General features: G+C 43.9%; 1 long non-coding RNA gene and 1 pseudogene across 1 annotated transcript; both read right to left on the reverse strand.

Annotated features, from left to right (window-relative positions):
* Positions 1-4065: 4065 nt before the first annotated feature.
* Positions 4066-22262, reverse strand: LOC133666870 (uncharacterized). Its single transcript, XR_009831657.1, has 2 exons — positions 16384-22262; positions 4066-16285 (listed from the first exon to the last, which is right to left on the reverse strand). It is a non-coding gene; the product is annotated as an uncharacterized LOC133666870 (long non-coding RNA).
* On the reverse strand, positions 22263-27169 carry LOC107994192 (uncharacterized; annotated as a pseudogene).
* Between the last annotated feature and the right edge of the window lie 151 nt (positions 27170-27320).

The following is a 27320-nucleotide window of genomic DNA, read 5'->3' on the forward strand; positions in this document are numbered from 1 at the left end:
AAGATCTTTGTAATTGTTGCGCGATAATGAAAGCCTCCAAAAATTTAATTTATTTTGTATATTCTTTCACCGTTTCCTAATTCCTCTTTCGAGGTAAAACTTCATTTTTCTATAATTAATCCTTCGCATTACGTTTTCTATATTAATTTGAATTAATAACACGTTAAAAATTGATTTTCGTTCTCTGTTTACCCATGGTTTCTCTTCTTTTCGAATTGCAGCGAATATCAATACATATATCTATACATATATATTCTTTCTCAAAAGAAACAAATAAGATTCAGGGTTAAGCCGGATTCACTTAATATTTCGTCGAACCATTCGAAGGAAATTCCGAGTTTCCGAGTGTAAATTTCAACACGACGAAGCGCAGAAGTCGCCTACGGAGACCACACGGGTATCGAAGATAGATAATCACGCTACTTACAATAACAAAACTCTGTAAATAATCACGGCTGAGGCCGTACCGCCGATCGACTTCGAAGAACCGGCCACGCTCCGCAATTTTCGACGTAATAAAGAATCGCATATATGGAGATTCCATTACCGGCTCAGCTGTTTCAGGGTCGCGGCGTATTAAGTAAATTTATACGGCACCTGACTGTCATAAAAGACAGGCGGCATGCCGGAGCTCGCGTCACCGCGAATCGTGCTTTCGTCGCCGTTTAGACGCGCTAGAGCCGACGCGCCGAGTCGTTTTCATAATTTTAACAGTCACCGGAACCAACATCGACTCGAAACGAAGGAGAGGAAAAGAAGGAAAAGAAGAGAATCGAGAGGAAAACACGGGGGAGGGGGAGGATTGGGAAAAATCCGGTGGAACGCTAACGAGAAGAAGATGAACAGCTGGCGCGGAGGAGCGCAGAGGAGGGACGGCGTTGAAGAAACTCTCGATGATGGTCGAGAGAGGGTATGCGATCGGGAACGAGTTGGGCGATAGCAATGACACTCGTTGCATCGTTCGAGAGGTTGGTTCGCGGGGTCACGCTTCTCTGTCTGTATCGGGAAGGTGTTAGAGGGAGAAATGAACGGTGTTGGGCCGAGATGGAGCGAGAAGGAGAGCGGCGCGAGGGTCACGGAGGGGTCAAGAGGCTGCCGGCATGCGGGGTTGACGGATAAATATAATGATTTAATGACCATTTCGTACGCGAACGACACGAAATTCTATGATCGCTGCGCCTAATGACACGGCACTTGCCACGAGGCTCTGCAATTATTTTGCGGCACGTTGGTCTCCGATGACGTCATCGTCCACGTACCTTCTCACGCCCTATGACCGAGCTACAGTACACTCCGCCCTAGAACCTATTCTACTCTCTACTCGGTGTTTCTTCCAGCCATTTTTGCTTGTGTTTTCCTTTCAACTTGGTTAATTTGTTCCTTCGTATCTTTAAAAGAAAGAAGATACGCGTCTTTAAGCTCTTTTTATCATTGCTGTGTCCTTCGATTTGATTGGATATAAATGAATTTAAAAATTCAATTTCCTTTTTATAATGGATTAAAACGAATCAAAGGAATGTATCAAAGGATACGTTATAAAAAATATATTTTAACATTTATTATATGAATATTAATTTTCTTCTTTCTCGATTTGAATTCGATGTAGTAGAAATATAATAATTTCTTTCTCCGTATCGAATATCGTGTGCGCAGCAAATGTTTTCGCTCCTCAACATATGTTCTCGTATATTTTTATGAATACATTTTTCTTAAATTGTCGAGGAATAATCTCCTTCTAAAACATCTTGATAACCAATTAAGATCCGCTCTTGTGAATAAAATGTATGCATTAAGCGTTGATATATCATCTGTATTCATAAATTACCATAGATGATTTTAATCATTTAAATTGTTGCTTTCGTAATGGGATGAAATGTTCACAAGATCTTTTACGTAACATTTTTTTTATAATGAACAAGTCGAGACGACATGGTCGAGAGAACGATCGACTCTTATTATTTATTATAAACTGTGAATGTATTCGCGAATTTTCATTTGGATAATTATAAGAAGTTAAGTTAAAATCAATTCGTGACAACGAAAAATATCCCCAGGGAAACATGGCCGGATTAATATGATTTTCTGGAACAGAAAACAATTATAATTTCGTTAATATTAAAAGATTTAACGATCGAATGTAAATTTTCGCGTATATTATAGAAAATATATTCTATCAGAATGTATTTTTTCAAAGATCTATATTTCTATTTCATGATCGACGATTAGATAGGAAAAAAATCTTTTGGAAGAATGTTCGCGGGCAGTGTCCAAGGTGCGCCCTGCACGTGGAGTTAAGTGTTACCCATTCCTCTTTCTTTCTCCCTCCTCCTTCTTTTGTTTCCTTTTGATTTTCGTTGGCACAGGGATCGCGATTGTGAGCCACATTGGGAATTCCCTTAAAGCAACTAGGAATAGTAAAAAGGAAACTGGCGAAACGCTATGTCTATCGAATGGTAAGTGACGAAAGGTGAATGAAATGGTCCGTTCTCGATGAAACATTATTCCACGAAGCTTCTGATTCATGGAATGACTATGCCAGGTTAATTTAATCCACTCGTGACAGTTGTTGAAATGCGTCCAATATATTTAAATTCGATGAACACCTTTCGCGAAACACTTCGTTTTACGCGAAAGATATGGCCCTAAATACAATTACACCCGGAATCTTAATATTATAACAACATTATCGAGAAAAAAATCTTCGATCCATGAAAATTAGTATTGAATACAAATTCCACGTTCACACGCTCATCGAGCTTTAATCATGTCCACCGACACAAAAAGACTCTCGTGATCTTCGAAGAACTTGAAGAGAAATACTCGTCTAGATGTCGCAATCTCACCCGATGGACATACGATTTAAATAAAATATCAATTAACGCTTCCCGCGAGGCCGAGCGCGTAACCGCGTTGAAAAGCAACCGTTCGCCTGCGTTACTAGCTTCGTGTTCAATATAAATCAGATTGTATCATCCGCCGGTTGGATCTCGGTTTATCTGACTTGTGGATCTCGCTTGGTCTCGTTCGTTGGGCAATTATCGTCGATACATCGACGCAGGGGAAAATGTCACCGTTCCGCGCTCACCAGAGAAATCCGTGATCCCTCTATTCCTCTCTCTCTTCGTTTAATCCCCTTATTTTTATCTCCCTCGTATACGAATAATTACATCCGCGCGTCGAGAAATTCGATTCATCTCGATCGATTCAGCCAGATTAGTTTCCACGGGATGCGACTCACTGTCACGGAGGAGGAAGAAAAATGATCCTCGCGTTATGTCAGTTCGCCGCTCGCGGATCCATAAATTGCTGGTTGAAAGAAGTCGCGAGTTGTTGTGCGCCTCGTTGTGTCCCTTTTCCACCTCGCCACGTCCATAGCGTTTTTCCTTCTCCATTTTATGCGCGCTTCTCCCACCTTTCAGGAGGAATTACGCGCGCGTGGATGCACCTTGAGAACGAGAAATAAACGTGATTGCACGCGTCCCGGAGCGCACGGGTATTGTGCCAACTCGGCGATAAATTTTCTATTACGCCGCGACGTTAATATACATTTGAATGATAACGCGGCCTCTTGTATTGTCAGCGGTAGATTCCCTCGACACGATCGTGGAACGATTTAACGATCATTGTTTTAGTGTTTGGGAAGGGCGGAGGGGGAGGGGTTGTCGAGGAACGTTTCGAGATAGAGTGCGTTTGTGGGAGTGTACGTGTGTATGCGCGTGATTGTACTTTGTCGATATGGGGGACAAGTAGAGGTAGAGGTAGAAACGGTTTGTGTTGGGTGATGAAAAGCTGAAGATCGATCATTTGTTTGCTCGGAGACTTTATGGGTATGGGGAGTAACGAGTTGTTATGGAAAGGTGGGATGTTCGCTGGAATTGGAATAATGGAATTTATGTGGTGCGAATTAAGTATTTGGGGGAAAGATATAAGATATATGATTAGTGTCGTTGGAATAGAATTATTGGATGATTGTACGATTAATTAGATTTCATAGTTCATTTGAAATCACGAGTATTTTAATAATAAGTGCAAGTTATGATGAATTAAAGAAAAAAATATACCTAATTCGTTCTTATTAAATCTATATCTCGATACATTTCATATAACATTATTGTAACAATCTTATAATTCTTGGGAAAGTTATTCATCCATTAATTTCAAGATTCAAATAGGCTGACGCGAAAATAATGACACGAAGAACGAGAAAATAAGCATAAATTCGAAATTTTAGCTGGCAGTTTTTTTTCTTATTTTTAAAATAATAAAAATATTTTATAAATACAAGGTAGCAAAAAACCTCAAAATCGTAAAGGTGACAAAATTTTTACAAACACGTTTTATAACGTACAAGAAAGAAAGAGAGAGAGAAATAAGATACAAGGTACTCCAGTTTACGTGAGAAGATGGGTTAGCAGTTTCATATCCGTTTATCTTGCTCTGGCCTCTGTTAAAAGCCACGGGGTGCAGTAGAGTTACCAGGGTAGAGAACGAAAAACGACGATACCAATGAAATTTATGTTTCAGGACTAGAAGCGAGGACGAGCTCCCTTTTCGACGAAAAGAAAAATATCGGGGCGCGATGGGGAATGCGAGCCTCGTAATTCCTGATACTCGGAACGCCCACCGCGACGACACTGATGTCAAGGGGAATGGAGCTCGGACGATTTTGTCGCATCACTTTTAACACGAGATTTTGCATATTGTTGGAAAGTTTCGAAAATTTTCCAATACAAAATTGCCAAAAAATAAAATTCTTCTCTCTTTAAATTCTTGCTTTCTTGGAAAATCTTGCTGGATTTCATTTGAACGTAAAAATTAAAAATTGAATTGGAATTTACTTTGGATTAATTAAAATAAGTAAATTTTCTTCTTTTTTTTAATTCAACACCGAACAATTTAAATAAAAATGGAAATGAGATTAGACATCACTCGACAGACTCGATTAAAAATACAATTACAATATAACAAATGAAATGAAGCCCACGAGTAAGATAATAGCCGCTTGATTTACCGAACGCGCAACGATTACGGATAAAATAATCCTTGTATAAATTAATCCGATAATTAAGAATAAAAAAGAAGAAGAAGAAAAAAAGAACAAGATACGATTTTTAGAATAATGAAAAACCTGATCGCAGAGGATGTCTCATCTTCCCGATTTTATTTCCTCACAGAGGGGATACGTGTACGATCGCACAAACACACCTGTACCGTAAACACGACACGGTTCTTAATACTCCAATTCCAGTTTCACCGAATTATCATAACGACCGAGGTCGGAGTCGAGAGATGGAGGTCGATTTCTAATTCCTCGTTTGCGGTGTTCAACGGCCGTCTCCATAAATTCTCGAGTTTATGCGCGTTTGCTTAGTTTTTACGATCCGCCCAGTTTTCAACCGTTGCCCACCGCGCTGGACCGTCCGAATCTCTCCCAATCGGCCATCGCCCGTCTTGATTGTCCCCATTCGTAGCTTTCACAATCCTGTGCCTCTCGAGAGGATGATGAGAATATCCTAAAACATCTCTACGAGGCGAACCATTGCCCGTAATCGAAGCTATTTTCGAGCGATTACGCGAACCCGGTCGACCTTCGTCTATCGATTTCCGTCGTTCTCCCTTGTGATTCTCTCGCGAGCCACTCGTTCCAGAACTGGATTTATTCAATGTTAAATGTTGTTAAATTCCGTGTTAGATGACGCTCGGTCGCTGATGATTCAATGGATAAGCAGGAAGCGATTGGAAATGTTTTTGTTGATTCAGCATCGCGGTCTTTAAGACGGAATATCAATATCAAATCTAATCGGAATAATGATTACGATTTAAAAAAGGAGGAAGTTAGGAGGAAAAAATAGACATTCGGTAGATGAGAAAATTGATAAATCAATAAACTCGAAATATAATGTTCCCAAATTCTTAAAATTGAAAAAGAAAAAAAAGAAAGAAAGAATTTCAATCAATCACTTATCCAAATCCAGCAAATCAATTTCTTTCGCAATCAAATTTTCCGTTCAAGCCCATAAGACACCAGCACCACCACCCTTTCCCATCCGTCCTCGTGCGCGATCATCACGCATGCTATGCAGTCATAATGGTCTTATCTATCGCGACGCTGAACAAGCCGTGACATATGGTAATTAATAAATTCTAGGGAACCAAGCTGGATGAAAGGGTAAAAAGTAAGAGTTAAGAAAGCTTCGATTGCTCGTTTCACGCGGCTTGCGTCTATAAATAAGCCCCGAAGACAATAAAAATATACGACAATAGGAGCCCCTCGCTAAGGGAATTTAATAACGATCGTGTGCAGGCTCGTTGATTACGTGTCAACTAAACGCGTGTGAGTGTGTATCTTATTGACGCAAATCGTTCGAACGGACGTATTGCCGATGAAAAGTTAAAGCGCGTCCTTGTCGCCCGTAGTCAGCCGGCCCTTAACGTGTAATTCCGTGTGTTAACGTTATTATAATCCATCGGTTCCCAGCCACGGCCACGGGATGATTGTGCGCTTGAAGCTCGAGCGTGCGCGCGCATGCGCACGAGCGGTCTCCATAGAGCTCGGCCGGCTTACAAAGCAGCTGACTTGTAAAAGGATGTAGACGCCGCGCGTCCGTTAATAGCTGACATCGTGAATGGCGGGAATTTCATGCCTTTCCCGGCCGCGACAGGTCCCTATCCACCTCTTGCTTTTCTTTCGCTCGTTTCGCGTCATAATGAACGAGACATCTGTATCCTTGACGGGGCCGACCTAGCTCCGGTTTCACCGGGTTCCGACCGATGGATCGAGGTTAGCCCCTGTTTCCTCGCAACGGTAATGATCCCCTTTGGAGAACGTTCGTCCCTCCGTGCGTCGATTTCTCGTTGCTTGGAAGGATGGTACGAGCAAAACTTTGTTTACGGAATTAACGAAATATCTTTTAATCTTCGGTGTTATATAAATTATCGAATTTCGACGAATTGTTCAACGAATCACTCTGATTTTTCATCATTTCTATATATATACCTTTCATAAATACTAAACGCAAAAAGGAGGAGAAAAAAAAGAAGGAACAAAAAATATTGAGAAACACTGTTACGACCGAAAATAGTCACGGTTACCAATACCTCAACGGCCGCGTAAAAAAAACTCTCTATCATGTGGGAACATCTGAGATCACGCGATTTTAAACTTGTTTGCGGAGCCTCGATTCGTAGCCTCCATAAATTCGAATAATCGAGCCGATTTTGAAACACCGAGAAGGCCTAATACGCTCTCCCGTTACGTGCAAACTCTCGCGGGCCTTGGTACACCACCGTGAAACCGAGGCCCAATTGACTCCGTTCTCAGCGATCGGGGCACAGGTGATCTCGTCTCGGGGTCCGAAGGGCCGGCGTGTAGGATGAAGTCTTCCCCGCAAAGCGACCATTATCGTTATGATCGCGGCCAGGTAGATGCCACCCCGTGATTACCGTATCGGGCGGCGATCGACGGCGACAGGACTCGCCATTATGCGATCGACACCTTCCGAGACACGTTCGCGCCGTAAATCATCGGCTAAACGGAAAAACCCTGTGGCTGTGTTCACGGGCGAAGGGAACGGTTCGCTCGGGCCACGGTAACGTGCACGCGCCTACACGTGCATTGATTTCACGCCAGGACACAGGTGGGTGTGAGCAAACACGCCGACACGCCGTGGAGATGAGCGCACGATCCGGGAAAAAAGACGGTGGTTGCATTTGCGGTGGTTGCGTTGCTCGCGGCAAGGCTTCGGAGAGAATTGAAATTGCTGGTGGAAAATTGGTGGTGGGACGAGTGGATTGTTTAATCAATTGGTACATTGCTGACACATTGGACGATGATGATGCCGATAAATCACATGGAAAAGTAAATAATGTGATGTTTATACGTGATGTTTATACGATATACTGGCTCGTCGGGAGGAAATGATTTTTCTCGAAAAATTCACGGTTAAAAAATATTTGAGGGGATCTGATTGGACACGATTTTACGATTGTTTTAATAAAGTTGTATTAATCGACTTGGGCGATGTGAAATTTCCCGTTTCTGAATATTTATAGGCTGTCAACGAAATTCAACGAAACGTAACGACACGAAATATATATAAGGATTGTTTGATTTGATTTTTAGAAAAATAATAAAAGATTATGCGATGAAAGATGATGCGAAAAAAGGGACCAATAATAAAAATGTAATAGATATGATAAATCTTATGCTCTATTATACTCACACATTATACAATTATATATAGTGATAGAACGAACAGCACAAATTATTTATTTATTTCGCAAGTGGAAAGCATTCGATGGAATATTCGAACGATTTACATATTCATCGGGTTCGACGATTAAAAGCGATCGAGAGGAGAGCGCGCAGGCATTACGATGACAGGCATTAATTTATCGAATAAAGATAACGCGGTACAGGTATGGATCTATGATAATCGATTCATTACGAATTCCACGGGGGTATGAAAGGTTCGTTACCGTCGATCACGGAACGTTTGATCGGTCGTGCATGCGGCCGGTTACACGCGACCGATAAATGGGCAACGTTTTGCTCGTGAGGCGCGCCACGAAAAATCACCAAAATTGACAGTAATTTGCGACGCTCGTAATCTTTAGCCCTCTCTTCATTCACACCGCGAGCGCTCGCGCGCGACCGGCCACTACACCATCATCATCATCGCCGGATGAGGTCGAGAGACCATCCGCTGCTACGTGATCGGTGTGGTGTTACAGCAATTTCTACGATACCAAGCACGTTGCCGTACGTGAGCAACGTTGTCGTGAACGCAGTCTCGAACCGACAATAAGGGAATCCTATGGATCCTCCGTATCCTTTAGAGAGCTTAAGAATGCTTATATTGTACAGGGAGAAGAGAGGAGAGATCGTGATCTGAAAATCTGTAACCTCGATTCCGTTAAGATCAATTTTTAATACGAATTTTGGAAAATCGTTACGGTTTCTAAATTGTATCGGAACGCAAATACGATAGGATAGAATATTTAGAATAATGGATGAATTTTGAGGAGAGAATTTTTTAAAAGTCATCGATTCGAGAATATTTAAAAATTTAATATTTACTTTTTCTAACATAGGATATTCTGAATTCGTAACGAATCCAAATGCGTCCTTTTCCAGGTACGTCTCGCGCTCACGAATTCTTCCAAATATCGGAATAAATTATGAAATATTCCGTTAAAAAGAATCCATAAAAAATTAGTTACTATCTTACACGTTCACCGACGACACGAAGCTGTGAGCAAACAGTCCGGTTAAAGATCGGATGGATTCTCTACTTCGTTACTCAACACATCGAATTTACATTCGTCCACAATATTCTGGAAACACGTCCCACGGCACATGTCAACTCGTCTCTTTAAATATTGCCATACGATGATGCTCGAGGCTCGTTTCTTCTTTTTTTTTTTTTTTCGGCGAGTCGCGATCTAAAAAATTCGCCGCCCGAGGCGTCGTTAAATCGTTAAATCGAACCGTCCCGATTTCAAAAGCTCGGCACGCTCACATTTCACGCGAATCCTACGCACCGACACCGAGAAATCATGGCTGGAATTAATGCCATCTGATCGTCCCCCTGTTTGAACACGGTGGCTATAAGTCATTGAATAAATCGGCAGTCAGCCATTTAGGCTACCCGTTCGCGCGAAACTGACGTCACCACGTGGGAAATCGTGGGTGAAAGTTTTTAAACCGTGCCTGTTACGCGTACCTCATTCGCGCATTCCCGATCGTTCCGTGATTATTTATCGTTGTTAGACTGGATTGGAGACTAGGCCGGACCGGATTGACCGAATTCTTGCCACCGATACATGGGCGTGCCTCGATGATCGCGAGACAGGGTGATAAATTTCGTCGATCGTGGTCGAAAAAGGTAGAAACTTTGATCGGATTCTTTGATTTCTGAATGGTTTCTTAGTTAACGTGTGATCTCACCTTTTTCTTTTTTTCCGATCCTTCTTGGAACTTGAGATTTTGAGGAATTTGATACATTTTTTCGGCTCATTAAATTAACTTCTTTCGTTCAATTTTCCTTTATTTTCTCTCGTGTTAATCGCAACACGAGTACACCAATCGATTTTTGTCCATCTTTCTAAAATGACTTACTCTTTCCATCAACTATATACCTCTTCGCTCTCCATCGAATAATTTCAAATTACTCTAATCTCCGTCGAAAATCATCGGCATCTATCCCAAGACGCTGATTTTCCAACATTTCCTTTTTATCCCAGCAGTGATCATCGACCAGCGGAATCTCGTGAATCTCTCAGGGAAAAAATGGAGCCATTCCCCGTTTCTGTTCCCTAGAATGGTGAACGTGGTAGAATGAAAACGGGCGACGGAAAGAAAAAAGAAATCTCTCTCGGCCCCCTTTAATCCTGATTTAATCCTCGGACGATTTTCACGGAGGACGTCCTCTCTAGGGGGTCGAGGCGCCCCCGCCTCCGCATACCGTCACCCTTCCCGGCTGTCGGGCGTGGATTTACAGGGAACCGCTTATCCACCGTCGATCTCTTCGGGAACGCAAGCTCATTTAAAACAATAAACCGGGACAATTTCATAAATTTCGCCGCGGAAATCTCGCCGGATCTCGGCAGAGTAATTTTAATCAGGAGTGCCGGCTCTCGCCACGGGGCGTCCTCCTGCGTGGTGTATAGGATGCGAGGGGATGGGGCCAAAAGGGGACTGCTCGCATCCCCGCGGGACCCCTTGCTCTGGTAAGCCGCGCGGTCGAAATTCGGGGCCCCACGCTACTAATTTACCGCTACCTGGGACATATGCACAACGGCTCATGGCCGTTGTTTCCTAAGTTGAATTACGGCTGCGATGGCGAGGCATACACCGGCAGCCACCATGGGCCTCCCCTTTCCAAGGGAACGGTATAAATAATTCCCCCGAAGGCAGAAACGGACTGCCGGACACGGGGGGAGGGGGGCGGACGGGTGGTCCGTATTCGTTTCCTCCGCTGCCTTGTAGTCACACCGATACATAAGGGGACGCACACTGGATCGTGGATGGGGGTAAGTGATGGTTTAGGATGACTTTTGAAAAGTGGCAATGATAAAATTGTGGCAAATTTAGAAAAAAAAATAATAAGGAATATCTTTTGATTTGAAGTTGAAGATTGGGAAGATCTTCCAATCCAGAATAGATTCTTCCTACGAGGTGAATATTTCTGACGAAGAAGAACTCATCAGCGCACAAGTGTAGAATCGTGTTCCGTGAAATTCCGTCACTGTCGAGTCGAAAAAGCGTAAGATTCGATGGGGATTCGACAACGGAGAGCCGGTCTTCAACCAGCCGTTACGGCTCAATTAAAAAAAAAGCCATCTCTCTCGCAGTGTAGCACGCCACAGACCGCTATTAATCTTCCAGTTAACCTTTATGATTATATTTTTGACGTTCCGCAAGGGGAGGACGCGATCAAATCGACCGAGAAGGTGAACACACGCGGCGTACGTCGCGGGGCCCGCGACTCGGGGGCCCCTCATGTGCGTGCGTGTGTATCGTGAGAAAATTATGGAATCTCATCTCGCGGGAATTCCGATGGAACAGCAGGTGCGGATCCCAACGGTGCCAATCACCGTCCAGGACGAGTCGGTTCGATCATGCTCCTCTAGGCTCCTCTCGCGTCCGAGTTTAGCTTAATATCAATCTAATTTAGCCGAGGATTTCGCGCGGCTAACGGTCCCTCGCCATGGCATGGGAATCGTGCCGTGATCCGGACAAATGGAGCCGGGTGTAAAAAACCCCGATTATCCTTGCACGCTCGTTTTACGACGAGCTTGCTCGGTCTCGTCGAGGATTCTATTCCGAGGCTCGATTTCCAGGATGCCGTTTCGATTAATTGGCCCCTGTTTCGATTCGATCTTGCCGCGGGATATTTGTGATACATAGTAATGGCTCGTTCGTCGATAGTTTATATACTTCTCGACTTTGATCGAAATTATTCTTCGATGAAACGTATCATCCTTTGTGTTTATTTTTTGGTCACAGAATATTTCTCCTACAATTCTTCTCTTTTTTTTTTTTCTTACGAAGAGAAAAGGAAGTTTGTTAATAAAGTGTTCATATCAGTAATTTGAAGAATGATTAAATCTCTCATTTAGAAAAGTTCTTGGTGTATTTAATTCCTTCTTTTGTTTTTTTTTTTTTTTTTTAGAAAATTCTCGCAATAAAATATCGCTTGTCATACGATTCATCAATGACTTTGATTTTTTATTCTCTGCTCACCCCTGAACAATCTTTTTTATTCTTCCCTTTTCACAAAGCTCTCGTAAAGAAGAAAGGATTGCCATTAAAAATATCGCTTGTCATGTGATCCACCAACGAGTCCGTGTCTTAAAATTAAGTTCTCTTAATGAAGCGATCACTCCGGGATCACGTGGCCGTGGGGATAATGAAATTTTTTCCTCTCACAATTGAAAGAACAACGAAGGGAGGGAGTTTCGAGTTGCGCATCGAGTCACGAGGATCTTATTTCTTCGTAAGTTCTTTTCTTCTCTCTCTCTCTCTCTCTCTTTCTCTCTAGCAACGTCGACAAAGGGCGAAGGGTCGAGCGAAAGGCTCGACTGGAAAAGGAAGAAGAGGGCCGATTAATAAATTCGCGATGTCCACTTCCGGTAACCGTAACGCGTGTCTCATTAGTTTCTTAGGGCCGGCTTAAAGAGAAATTAAATACAACGTCCCAGGGATGGGTGTCGACTCCGTGGGGACCCCATGCAGGGTTCCATCCTTATAATGAACGCTCGCAACATCGTCTTTAAGCGTAATGCTTGAACATGCAAAAGTCGCCATGCTCGATGAACGTTTGTTAAGCCTGTTATTTTGTTAATTTTGGGAATTTTGACAGTAAAGAATATGGTACGGAATTAAAATTATGAATTAAAATTAAATTCATTTCTAATTATTATGTACGATACGATACTTATGCAATTGTTTTGTAAAAATTATTAACATGGTAAAGATGGATTTGTTAAAAGAATGAAGAAATTAAAAAAGAAAAAAGATAGATAAAATTTTGGAAAAAATAAAAAGCTGTAGATATTAAAATTTTCCAGCATTATATCGATGAAATGTCCCGATAAGATGATATTTTCCACTTTGAAAATTAGTTTCATTAATAGGCAAGTTGAATATGATTTTTTGAAAACGTCAAAATTACGATTCATCCATCATCAAATTGAATAACGTTTACAATTTCATAGATACTTCGATATTTCAAACGTGCTGCGCTTCTTCTGCGTTAACAAAAAGGGTTAATATAGTAGAAAAGTGTGAAGCAATTTTAAATTTTCCAATACGATCATCCTTACCATTCATGCGCACAATGATCCTCCAATTGGCGCCTTAAATCGCTATTCTGCCGGATGAGGATGCAACTAACATCGGGCAAGGGAGGATAAAATGTTGTAAACAGCAATGGAACGAGGAATTTTCTTTCATATCGGCGGTTTCAATTAAATCCGTGTTCACAGGGGGATTTCTTTACAAACGGCGACGTGTACCTCATCGATCAGGCCGCGAATGATGCAAAAGGCGTAATCGTCCCGGCGGATTGTAGAAAGGTCCGTTGTCGTGTCCACGGCGGAAAGCCGTCGATTTACGCGACAAAGCGACGCAGGGTCGACGTTCCTTTCGCCCAGGTTAATCCACTTGTCGGCGTTCGTGATTTAACGTGCGGTTGCACACTTTCTGTCACTCGTTGCGGAATCTCGTGAAATATTGTGATTAATACTCTTTTATCGCGGCCGTTATTATTACACATTTCATCCATCGTATTTCCTTTTCTTAGATTCTCCCCCTTTCTTTTCCTTTCTTTTCTCTCCAATACCGATTTGCGAAATAATTTGTATTATCTTGAAAACCTTAATTGCCATGATTTATTGCCAATGATTGCTGATGTACGAGCGGTAGTTAATAAATTGTCGAATTAATTGATATCGCGTTATCTTTCGTTTCTTTATATCGAAGATGCGCAAGAGGTTTTGAGCTAATTGAGGTAACTGGAGGAGACTAAAACGTACGGATGGGGAAAGAAATTGCATAAATTTCGTAAGTTTTTCGAAACTTTCTAGTGAGACAGATGGATGATTAATTGCACGATATAAAATGGTGATTAGTTATTAGTTTTTTCTCTTTTCTCTCTCTCTCTCTCTCTCTATTCAAGTTTGCTTGAAGAAGTCTCGCAATTTCTCTGATTGAGGGTACCGGTGTTGGAGTCATCAGGTTTAGCAAGTTGAAACGTAAAAATTAACGTAATCGTTAAACGATACTTCTCAATCTTCGTGTCTATCGCGAAATTAATTTCAACTTTTCTCAACACTCAAAACTATTCATTACAAATCATTCGACGCGAAATTGTAATAGTATAACGTAACTTCGTAAATAGAATTTAATTACACAATTTCTGGAGAACTCGTGAATTTTTCGTGCCTCTGGTAATACCATTCACAAAATTATCAATTATCAATTAAAATATTGTTCTCGTTATTTAATTCCACCGATCGATCAGTGCTGCGTCGAATCAAACAAATCCCTTTCTGGCGCGGCAGCAACAAGTACACGAAGAAACCCATTGTTCGTCTTCCTAAAATTTCTTCGGAAAATCAGAGGTAAAAGCTTCATCACGAGCGAGGCGATTTTCGTTTCGAGTTTGGCCGCGCCAGGACGCCGATGCTCCGGCGTAAATCACCGAGCCACGCGGAGGTTTTCCGTTGCCAGCAGGGCATCGGGGCCCCGGCGCGGGCCCCATGGCGGTGTAAATGTATAAATACTAGCCACAAATCTGCCAGCCGGCTAATTTATAAATTTCACGCCGATCTCGTAAATGCGTTTCTGATTTAGCGCGTTTAAATTATCGCTAAACCACTTCTAACTGCCTGCCCGTGTAATCTCTCTCCGTGACTTCGGGGCCCCGGACCCTCCATCCCGTTCAACGCGGGCCCGTGTTGGTATACGCTCGATAAATGGCATACGCATAATCGCGAGCAATACTTCTGCGGCTGGACCCCCTCGAACGTGCGAGAAAATATGGAGATTGCCGGATAATGGATAACGTGGCGCGGATTTTTCGTTGTTAATGGACGTGGGTCACGTGGATGACGATTTTTTTGAGGAAGGGGGGGACTTTTATAATTTGTCGTTTATATATTTTATCGGATTCCGTTTCGATTATACGCGATGCCATAATAATTCATCCTCGATGATATTAATTTCGTGCTTCTTGAATTAACGAAACGTATCTAAATAGATGCATCTCGCGTTGTAACGTATAAAGGATGACTTGTCTAGGATTTTATCTCTGATGAAATAAAACTTCAATCGACTTAAAAGCGCTTCCATTGTAAATCGTTTATCAGATCCGTCCGGTTCTATTTCCATCTCTCACCCGTATCCAATATTCCAGCGAATAAAATCCACAATCGGTGCCCATCGGGATCCCTGGGGGTAATGGCTGTCCGCCATTTACCCCATTCGAGCAGAGGTCAACGACGCCATCTAGCGCGTTCAGTCACGTATCATTGGTGAACGATGAATCGAGTGCGTGGATAGCCTGTCCCCCCGGCAGTCAATCGCGCTTACACACGGGGTAATTGAAAATTATTTGGTAATACGGTTGATCGATTGCGACCCGTTAACTCGTTCATACATCAACCGCGTCCACGGCTCCCCTCCTTCTCTATCGTTTCTATATCTTTTTTCGCCGAAGATCGGCGCGCTCGCCTCCGCGCGCGAGAGGCGTCTTAGCGGGGTCAGGTCGGCCAATAAATCCAATACGCCACGGTTCGTCCAGCGCGAGAGCAGCAGTTTTACAATTCATGAATTTATTATGGGCACCACCGAGGATACCGCGGGGCCTCCGCTATTGATTTATCGTTACGCTTCGCCGGGCCCCATCCACCTCGATGCACGCTCCTGGCCGAGGAGTGGGCCGGGGAGGAGGCGACGTGAGAAAATTAAGCTCATCCCCCTCGCTGGAGATATTCACCCGTCATCGTTATCGCCGTACTTCGAACTTTTGTGAGAAATGTATCCTGAATCTTAATCACGCTCGATGTTGCTTGAATAATGATACCCCTTTCTCCAATTGCTGTTCTTTCGAACGAATAAACTTCGATCGGTGGGGATTTCGTTAGAAGCAGTCGTCCGAGTAATTGAAAGTCTGATTATAAAATTTCCAATCTCTTCGAATTCTCTTCATTTTTCACCTCCGCCGTATACGTAGGAGCGCCGGGTGAAAACGGAAGCGTATCCAAGACAACGAACCGTCTGGGAGAGGAAAAAAGAGAAGCGTCAATTCTTCACGTTTATTCGTGACAAGTACGTATCCACGAGTCGAGGGGTCGAATCGGTACGCGGAGACTTACCTTAGAAATCCCGTAGTTCATTAATCAAGCAACGCCCGGAGTCGGAATGCCTTCGTATTTCGAGAGTTGCAGTCCATTTATCACGGCGGAAACGTATTTGTAGGCAGTGGCTGCGCCCGCTTCGCTAACAAGTGGATACGCTGTCCCCGTGGATGATGTAGCACCGGCTAGCCTCGGGACCCCCTACGGCGCCCGACACCTCCAACCTTACAACCTTCGAACCCGCGCTCCCTCGAACCTCAACCCCTCGTTTAAACGAATTTTCCGCAAGCGGAAAAGCGTGCGGCATGCGCGCGGGACCGAGACGAAATGTAAGAAATCACGGGGGAGGGAAGGGGAGGCCCCTGTTTGGCGGCCTTCTCTCTCGAGGCGCTTCCCGGTTTCGTCTGGAAGAACTGGAAGAACCGGCGATTAACCCTCAGGGTAAAAATGCGAACAGGGGAATGGAGCGGCGAATTTTCTCCAGGAGGAAATCGGCGAGAATCCAACGACAGGCCGGTTTCGAGGCGCGTGTTCCTCGCGGGGAGGGTGTAATTTATCGAAGCGAGCCGCGGTCGGCGCGGATGGTGACGCGTTACATAAGTTACAAGTTGTCGGGTGCTTTTTACGCGGCTCGCCTGCCGCTGCTAAATTAAATATTAAAATGCCGCGGATTAGCGGCCGTTCGGATACCGATCCCGGACGTTTACACGAAGGGAGAAGCGTCCCGTGTACAATTGCCACGCGATTTATCGACGAAACGCTAATAATTAACTGCGAGTCCGTCTCCATTTAATACGTTATAATTAATATTCTTGGGTAATTTCTGTTTGGACTGTTATTAATAACGGTTTTATTTTTCTTTCCTTTTCTTTTCTCCGGGGCTGGAATCCCCGTGAGTTAACCGAAAGGTAAGTGTTTTCGACGTTGGAGGGATGATCATGCGACGATATTGCGCGAATCGTTAATCGAGATTCTTTGGATTCTGGAAAAGTTTACACATTATTTTGCGGAATGGAAAATCGTTCAAGGAGAGAGAAAAGAAGAATCTTCGATCGATAAAATTATGCGTCGAAAAGGATTCGAATCAATTATCCGAAAAATTAAAATATAGTACCATAATAATAGTAATACGAAAGTGCAAAGGAATTTTTTAGAGATCCATTAAAACCACCCCCACATATCTACTCGTCGTATCGTCTTTCCCCGTGTCACGGATCTTTCAGAAACAATGCCTCATTACGATTTTTCCGAGCCGCCCATCCTCGCACCCACAATACCACAACCATTCGAGCGATTCCAAGAGCGAGAGAGCTCGCGACTCGCAGATCGACTGAACTGGATCCCGATGTCGGCCGAAAGGTTAGGTCTAGATCTAGAAATCGTGGTTCGTTCACGTTGCATGCAAAAGGGCACGGCATTCGCCATAATTCGTAGCGCGGACACGACCGAATCGGAATCTCGAACGCGCTTTTGTCCGCTTCCTCCTGCTGGCACACGAGCCGCGCCAGGTGAGAAACGGGCCCCTGTAATAAGCGTTTCCCTGCTCGATCGTAGCGATCGGCTCGATTATCCAGTTAGATCGAATCGCGTAGATTGAATTTTCGATCATCGTGGGGAAAGGGGATGGTCGGGATTAGAACCACGATCGTTGTTGTTGTTTCGTCCCGATTTCAATAGCAGGCGGAACGAGCTCGCGTGTGAAGCGAGTGAAATTTTTACCAATTGAGCGAGAGAGTGAAATCGATCGAGCCAACTTTTCCACATGGAGGAGAGTTATTCGCTTTCGGGCGAGACCGTGCTCTCGATCATCGCTTTCTACGCACGATTACATTGTTGTATTGTTTGTTCTGGGAGAATGGAATTGATAATCGAATGCTTCGCGTGTGGCAGGAATACACCATATGATATGATGGAATTGGAAGGTTATATATATATGTGTGTGTTAAAAGTTGGTAAAAGTGTGGGAAGTAAATGAAATTTTATGGGAAATATTCTTTCATTATTGTGACGTTATTTATACGATATATACAAATAATAAATAATATATTTTTATTATATAAATAATAAAAATTATTTTTGTACGTACAATATATTTATATTTTAATTAATTAATTAATTGTATTATATGTATTATATAATAAAATAATAAACATTATTTATATATCTTATATATTCGTAATAATATTGAGAATAATATGGAGTATTAATACGGAACGAGGCACGAGGAATAATAATAACACCGGTTATATATTAATAACATCGATATTCAAAACATTGATTTCGATTCAATCGCTTTCCGGACACGGAGCGGAACGGTCGTGTTTCTCTCTGTTCTCCGTGCAAATATTATATCGAAAAATTATTAAATATCGTGTAAACGATTGTTAATAATGACTATTGTAAAAAAGGAATTTAAATAAAAAAATATTACGGAGGAATATCTGCCGGATATAACAATATTATATTATATTACATGTATAAATATTGTAATATTAATATTACCAATTGTTATTTACATATTATACCATATATTATATTTAATTATTATTGCACGTTTTATCGACTTTTGTTATTATGATTCTTATTATTTCCTTTTTTACGATAATCTTACAACTTGATGGATTATTCGAGGCATCTTTATTTATAGATCGCAATTTTAAATTCCAAACAAGAAATCCATAATTTGTTTATCGAATATTCCCTATAAAGTAATAACTGCAACTCAAATAACTAATTCTACACCGCTTTTTCAAAATAGGAAAAATAAACTCCCGCTGAGATGCGATTACAATAATCCATTCAATATCCAACGATTCTCTACAATTACCACCGCGAAACTTCATGATATCTCCACCGTATCCCACATTACTTCACCTTAACTTCATATATCTCTTCCTTCGAATAGCTCAAGCCCCGTCACGAGTCGTTCATTAGAAATTTGCCTAGGGTCTCTGGACGGAAAATACGATCCATCGGTAGCCGTAACCACGGCATGATCTACGACGAAACCGGTGCCCGAGGCTCGCAAGGATCCTCGCCGCTGCGCATCCTCGAGTTTTCGCGCGCGAGATGCAATAATGCTAACGTGTCCGCGTTTATAACGCGGCCGCTCCACCCCTTTCCTCTGGGCCCTTCTTTTCCTTTTCTTTCTTTTTTCCTTTTTTTTTTTTTTTAGAAAGAGGGCAGATCCGACCGGGGAAAATAAATAAAAGGCAGAGCGGAGTTATTGAAATCGGCCGTCCACGATGCTCGTTGCCGGGTTTGAGGGGCCAGATCGCAGGTTTGAAACGTGGCCAAGCGCGAAACTTGACGTCCCGACCCCTCCCAACTGCTGTTGGTCTTCCTTCCATCGAGCTCGTCCGCCTTTCGTTGGCTTCGACGCATATTGTATTTCTATTCGCGCGTTTCGCTCACCATCGATGTGGGTAATCGACGAGATTAATCGTTGAAAGCTTCTATATATTCCTCCGTTTAACTCCATTGTTAATTTCTTTTTTTCTTTATTAATTCTTCGCCTCGAGAATAATTTAAAATCCAGCAGGTTATATCATCATTAATTAATATTTTAATTCGCAAAACGATTCTCGTAAAACGAATTAAAGATATATCCTCCGAGTTTTATAATCGCGTGAGACCGAATTCCACGTGGATGCGTGAATTTCGATAGAACGAGAACTCATTGTTCACTTCATTCACCATTGTCTTCGCAGCAAGTCGTTCTTGTTACCCGCTCGCTATGCAGTGCACATATCTCGCGCACCTGCCTCACATAAGTTTCTTCCCTTTCCCCTATATCTCCCCTCGCACACATTCCAATCCGTCCAATCCTCATAATCTTCCACCAAAGAATTCATCGAAATGCTCGCTCTCAACTGCCTTCCTTCCTTCCTCATACTTCATCTCACCCCCATAAAACCCTTCAAACATCCTTTGAAATCTCTTCCACTCCATCTTTCCTCGAGCAATACGTTCCACCGTTACTAGCCTGAATTCCACCGGTTACAAGCCAATGTTCGCACTTTGTTCGCGTCGACCGATCGCACGTGCCCACGAAGATAGCTCAGGTGGTGCTCTGCCTCGAGCTTTATTTCTGCCAGGGCGAAGAGATTGCTCACCCATCGGCCGAGCTACTTGCTTATCCGATTTACACCGTCGAATTAACGCGAATTGAAGATCTCGATTGAAATTACACATCAACTCGAGTATTTTGCCAAATAATATATCATCGTCTTCTTCAGATGATAACTTGTGAGAGTATTATATCGAGCTGCCTCCTATGTCCTCCTAAACATTTGAGAATTTGCATATTCGTGGCTTATAAAGCGGGAATAATATGTTTCTTTTGGCTCCCCGATCACAACAGATGTAAATATTTCGATTTAATTTCTTCATTTTCGTTATCGTATCACCTCCGTTATGCTGCAAAATCGCGATTTCAAAACTCTTCGCAATCCCTCCTCTCGTTAATTACTTTTCGGATAAAGTCGCGTTAATATTACGCGCTTATAACACAACGACCAGTTTTCGTAATCGATCGATCGCGGTTCGGCTAACTGTTCGCCGGTGAATTGTAAATTTTTCTAGAATAACAGATGCGCGATCCGCTAAGTAACGAGGATCGCGATCTCCCCTCCCCGGCGCTCGTGCATCGTAAAGCTCTCTCGCGAGGCCGGCTGGAATTCGGCGATGCCTGCGGAATATTCAGGGACTCGCCGGCCTCCCAACAGATCTTCGGGGATCTACATATTTAGAGTCGTGCACGCGAACGTGACTTCGTACTTTAACGATCGGCGAACGAAGGTGACGTTCGAGGGAAGCCACGTCCTCCTTCTTCCCTCCCCCTCCGCCTCCTACGCGGAGGATACCTACACACGCCGCATAAGTCTAGATTTGCATTCCCGTTAAGGATATTTCTAGATCTGTTGTGCCAGCGCCATTTCTCGCCACCAGTGCCGCATTCTCGCCATGCATTCTTGATGACGGCGGCCTCTCCGCTCCTCCCTCTCCCTCGTCCTCCGTATCAATTAATCGTTGTTCGATTAATCGAGGTGATCGAGGTCGCTTGATTCGCATTGATCCGTTGCGAAGTTGTTAGATAGCGAGGGGGAAATTTTGATGGATTTTGATGGGAAGATGAGATGCGCGAAGAGATTAATAATTGGTGTGGCGATGCGTTGTGAGGAATTTGATTGATTTTAATATTACGTTTCGCCTAATTGAAACGTTCTTCTTCTTCTTTTCCTTTCACGTTCTATCCGTTCTTCGATTTTTAAACAAACGCTTGGCGAGAATCTAAAGTTTGATTCGTTTCGAGAGACATCGCAAGTTTTCACGCGCGTTTCAAAATGACGAATAGAGTGGTGGATTAGCTCGGCTGGAAACCACAAAAATAACGATATTACCGTTGAAAAATAATAAAACGAATAACAAATACAATCAAAACCTACCCCCTCGAAAAGTATCCCTCCATCAGAGACGTACACGATACATACATACGACACGCACACATCTCACAAAATCTCCATTACGCGAGTACACGTCGACAATACTCACGGGCGAAAATCCACCGCGGAAGCGAGCCGCTAAAATCGCGATAACCACAACCCAAAGCACCCCGCTGTCTTTCCCATGACACCCGACCCTCTCCTCCACGCGTAATCAAACGTTAAACGCCTCGCCACTGGCGCGAGTTTCGACTCCAACTCGTATAAACCTTGGAGCACGAGTCTGCGCCATCTCGAGAGAGAGAGAGACACCGCTCTCTCGATCGATTCCACGAGAGGAGAAGATGGCGAAGATACTTTGCTTCCGCGGGATTAGCGATCGGCCGAGCGGTCAGCCGAGGCCGTGGCTCGATTCATTCGTGAAAGCACTACGTGGGAATACTACGTCGCCCCCTTCTTCGCACGGTACACGTCTCCTACGAGTTCGCGAGCGTGGACGCGTTGGGGCGTCCAAGCGTTATCTCGGGTTGCACGCGAGCGGGCGAAAGGAGCGACCCGCCGCGGATAAGTATTCACTTTAGCCTGGCCGGTGGTTCGTGACCTCGTATCGCCGCGGCATTACAGCCCTTCGCTTTTTATCGGGGCGCCACGTCACGCGGAGGCTGCAATTACTAATTTAGAGGCGAGACCGAGTCGTGCCAAATCCCTCGCGGAAAGCCGCCCTCTTTCTCTCCTCTCTCATTCGAACAACGCGTTCCGCGAGGAAGCGAGCGAGTACGACCTCGTGGATCATGGCTGCATACAGGGTGAGCCGTGATCAAAATAACTCGAAGCAGTTAACAGTAGGGGCAAGAAAATTTCTCGTATAAATTATTAACTCGACTCTTTCTCTTCTTCTTTTTTCTTTCTTTCGAATCGATGCTGCGATTCCTACGAAGAACAAGGTTTTCGGAAAGTCATACGTTAGAAATATTTCGATTCGAATTTTCCGATACTCGTACTAGAATACTTGTCAAAAATACCTCTTTCGTGGGAATAAATTTAAATCAGTCGATAGGCAGGAATTTTTATTACATAAAAAGATATACAAATGTTGGTACACGAGTCTGGACGCTTCTCCCGATATAATAAATAAAGAGAATAAATTAATCTTTATTTACAACTAAGAAAATCATTTCGACGCATAATAATTTTTGTACGAAACACGCGTTTCTTCGAATTATTTACCAAGTTATCGAAAGTAAAGAGATTCACCCTGTATAGGCCCCTCGTTTCCACCTCCCGACACTGAGAGCACGGAGAGGCCGTGGTAGCCGCGGGTAACCCGTGGCCGGGTATATAGCATCGCGATATGCAACCATCGAAATATGCAGAGCCCTGGAGCCCTCGCTAATTACATGCCTGTCGCGGCGCGCGAACGTCGTTTCCTAATTGTAAGCGCGCTCGAGAGGAGAGTGTCTGGCCATCGTCGGCCGTCAGATCTGCTCCGGGCATTTTTCGCGCTCCGACATGCTGGGGGTAATAGAAAAGCGGCCTCGGATTAATTACGCCCGCAGAGTACACATATTTCGCGGCCGCTTATGATTCGTACGCGAGTGTTGTTCGTTTAGTGAATCTTGACGGGTTGATGCGTTTCAGGTCTGTGCACGTAGGTGGAGGCGTGAGAGATTTTTCGGCTTAGATTACATAAGATAAGCGAATCGAGGATGCAGATGAGGTTGGAGGATTATTGGTATTAGGATTCGTTCTTCTAATAGTTCGGTATTGCGTTACACGAATATCCGAACGAAGACAATTACACTTTCACTTCCATTGTGTCTCGTTTGAACGCTGTGTTTTGCGTCTATACGCGTTTAATATTATTTCCCTTTCGCGTGTATTTTACAACGAGACAAGCGATGCTAATTCCGTTCTTCTCAACTGTTCCAGTCTCGTCCGGTTAAAATTGTCCTATTTAATATTGCGAAATATTCAACGAGTTTTAACGTTTCCTTCCTCTTCTTTTCAAGATAAATAAGTACAAGAAGGAAGGAATTGGCAAATTTTAAATTTCTAACACACTTTCTATTATTCCAAATTCACTAGATGTCGCTCTCGCTCGTTAAGTCCGTAACAAAAGACGACTAGATTCAACAAGATTAATATTCGGAATGGAAATCGTGTCGTCCATCCAATACACCTTTCCCGTTCGACGAATCTTCCCCCGTGTCATTCCTCACCCGTGTACACATTCCCTCGGCCAGCAACGCTCGGCCGGTCCTTAATTCAACTCCCCTCTCTATTTCTGTCCGCGTGTTCGAGCGGGACGGAACGAGACATCGAGAAACGGGGGATTCGTGGAGCCGACCCTCGGCTCGGTATCGTAGAACAATGAAGGGCCGCTATTAATATTGGCTCACTATCTCGACGGTATCGCGCGTTTCACACTCCCCACGCACTCGAGTAACACGGCCCGCGCAGGGACATTTTCATTGCATATTAATGTGCCTCATTACTGCCACTCCGCACCGCATTACTCAATGCTACACCGCCGGCCCGTCTAGTGTTTCAAACGGGATCGAGCCGGAAATGTTATTGACCGCGTGGGTTATCCGACCGCGAAAAACTCGCCCCCGCTTCGTGCGCACTCAGGTCCCTTCTTCCAAGTTAGGAGGTTCGTTAACGATTGACGTTGACGAATTAGTTAGGAAAATCTTTATCCTCGTCGACTGGTTTAGTTACGTAAGTTTGATAATTAGCTAACGAAAACGAAGTCCAATTTCTCCGCGATATTCTCTCTATACGCTCGAAAATTAATGTAACGACTCGCAGGATATGGAATACTGTCCCGTTATAATGGCCAATTTTTGGAAGAATAATCGGCCGACTCGTGGTAATTTTTCCAGAATTTTGTGTAAAATTTATGAACTTTTCAAAGAAATAATTATTACGAGTATAGGCAATGGAAGAGAAATATTTTAATAAACTCGAATAGCTGCGTCATATAAATATAATTTTGCGGACGGAACAGTTATGTACCGATAAGGTATATAGGCAGAGATAAATCAAAAATAATTAAAAAAAAAAAAAAAAAGAGAGAATCTAGAAATCTCCACGCAACGCAAGATTCGCATTTAACACGGATAACGAGTCGTTCCCAAGCCTCGATACGCGTTTCCCATCGTGTACATCTTCCAAAGAGCAATCTAATACTTCCCCTCGACTCGCGGACACCCGATATTTCTACGTTTCCGTGACAGTCCATTCTTAACCTTGTCCCATCTAACGAGCGGGGAATTAATAAGATTATTAATAAGCGAAAGTCTCGGGTGAGGGATGCGCGATACCTTTCCACGTAGCACCGGTCGGTCCGCTTTCCGGAGATCCCACGAATCGTGCGTACACGCGGATGTACGTGTTGGAAGCGCACGAAGCTGGAAACCTGGTGGTGAAAAGACACACGCGCAACGCCTTCGGGATGATTATTAATCGTTTCCCACCGGATCTGGCCAGGGTTCAGGGGAAACCTTTCTTCTGTGCATCCTCTTTCTCTCTCTCCTCGGGGTTCAACGGTTGAGGTCGTGTTCGCCACTAAAGTGTAGAGGATGCGCCTCTACATAAGAGACGTCCGGGACATTAGCTATCGAATCTGCTGCCCCGTGTAGGAAATACTTAAATGTCGAGGACGAGGGAGAAACCGTTGGCCGGGTCGTGGTTTTATCAGAGCGATATGTCAGTGCGTGACAGCGCCGTGTGTAGACATCGGTCACGGGACGAGCAACATTTCTCACCTCTTAGAGGCTTAGGCAGGTAAGGACGTCGCGGCGATGCCGTGTCGAATCGCTCGATTAAATTACACCATTTTTCACGGCCTCGTTCTCGTCTTTGGAACATCCGTACACGTTTCTACTATTTCCTCTTTCACGACATTTCTGCTTTCGTTTCCTCGCGCTTCTTTCCGATATTCCATCCAGATGTTGTGACAGGGTCGGATAGGGTGGTGAAAAGTTTTCTCGCAGGAATCGAAGGAGGAAATTAAAGAAAAATATATAAACGATAGAGGGTTGACTAACTTGATTCCCTCCAGAAAGAGCAAATTATTATTCTATATAATCAAGTATAGGAATATTGCTTCGAATTAAAACTTCGGGATTATCAACGAGGAATAAAGGTTCTGTCCTCTCCCCTCGGACGGAAGCGACACCGCTACTTAATTGCGAGGACATTTCTTATATGGAAGTTATCGGTTGAGCCGCGCGTGCCGGGGTGGCACGACGCGAAACGCTTAATGGGCCCCTCTCCCTCCTCGAATATTTTTCAATGCTCTCTTCCGCGCTCTCTTATCTAAATACGATTCCCCGTTATCCAGCCGTTGTCTGGACTCATCACCGAGGGCCAGAGGGTCTTGGTCTCCCTCTTACTTGTCCCACCATCGCGGAAACAACAAGAGGACGAGCGAAAGAAAAGAGGCGGAGGAGAGAACAACGGGTGGAGAGGAGTGGAAGAAAGGAAGAAAGGCCGCGACAAAGAAGAAGAAGAAGAAGAAGAGGAGGCAAGCTCGAACAGTCCAGTCGGGGACTTTTCTTCGGTGGAACGTATATACGCGGCCACATATCCCGGTTGGCTCTTGAACGGTCTCTCTCTCTCTCTCTTTTTCTCCACGATGGCTGTACGTTCCAACGTGTACATACACACACGGGGGCCCCCGCGCACGTCCCCCTCCCCGTATACCGCGAGGAGAGATCGAGATGCAAAGGAGACCCGCGCCGCTTTTAAACTCGCCGCCACGAAGCGGATAAATTCGCCCGGGTCCCTCGATCTATTAATTCGAGCCGCCGTTGCATTCCTGCGGGGTCTCGACCGCTGGGGCCCCGAGACTCCGCGACCTTCCTGCTTTCTCGCGATTGCCTCCGCTGCTGGCCGCCTCGCTCCCTCCAAGAGAGTGTGCACGCCTGCCGTTTCAGCTCGCTTCGCGCGTACCCCGCGTCATCTTGTCGCCGACCGACTCTTCCACGGCTTTTCGGGGGGAGGGAGGGGGTTGCGAGAGCGCATTAAGCAAGTGGAATATTTATAGGATCGTATTGGATCGAATATAAAATTTAACGAAACGGGAATGAGAATTTTGGAAGAAAGATTCGTCAGTGGTAGTTGTAAAGATAAAGTATTTGATAAAGGTCGCTTAAATTTTCCAATTCCCTGTGTTCATCAATCTTTCGATATCTGCGAAATAAATGAAATCAAATTAGAAAGGAAGGGATCCTACGTGAACACGCGTCTTCTATTCCGCGTAAGTTGATTCGACTCTACACATCTCATCTTCCGCGAGAACTTTCGACTTCCTAGAACTCGTTACGCAAATACTCCTCTCCCCCCACGTTCATCTCGAATCCACGATAAAACTTTTATTCAAGACCCGCCAAGGTATTCCTCGTCGAAATAAGATAAGAACGAGAAGAAACACTTTCGTCCGTTACTTGCAGAGGGTTGATCTGAAACCTCGTCCAACTCGGTCGTCTCGTCCCCTGCGAAAAG

This window comes from Apis cerana, linkage group LG10 (assembly GCF_029169275.1).
Source record: "Apis cerana isolate GH-2021 linkage group LG10, AcerK_1.0, whole genome shotgun sequence".
In the NCBI taxonomy this organism is placed as follows: domain Eukaryota; kingdom Metazoa; phylum Arthropoda; class Insecta; order Hymenoptera; family Apidae; genus Apis; species Apis cerana.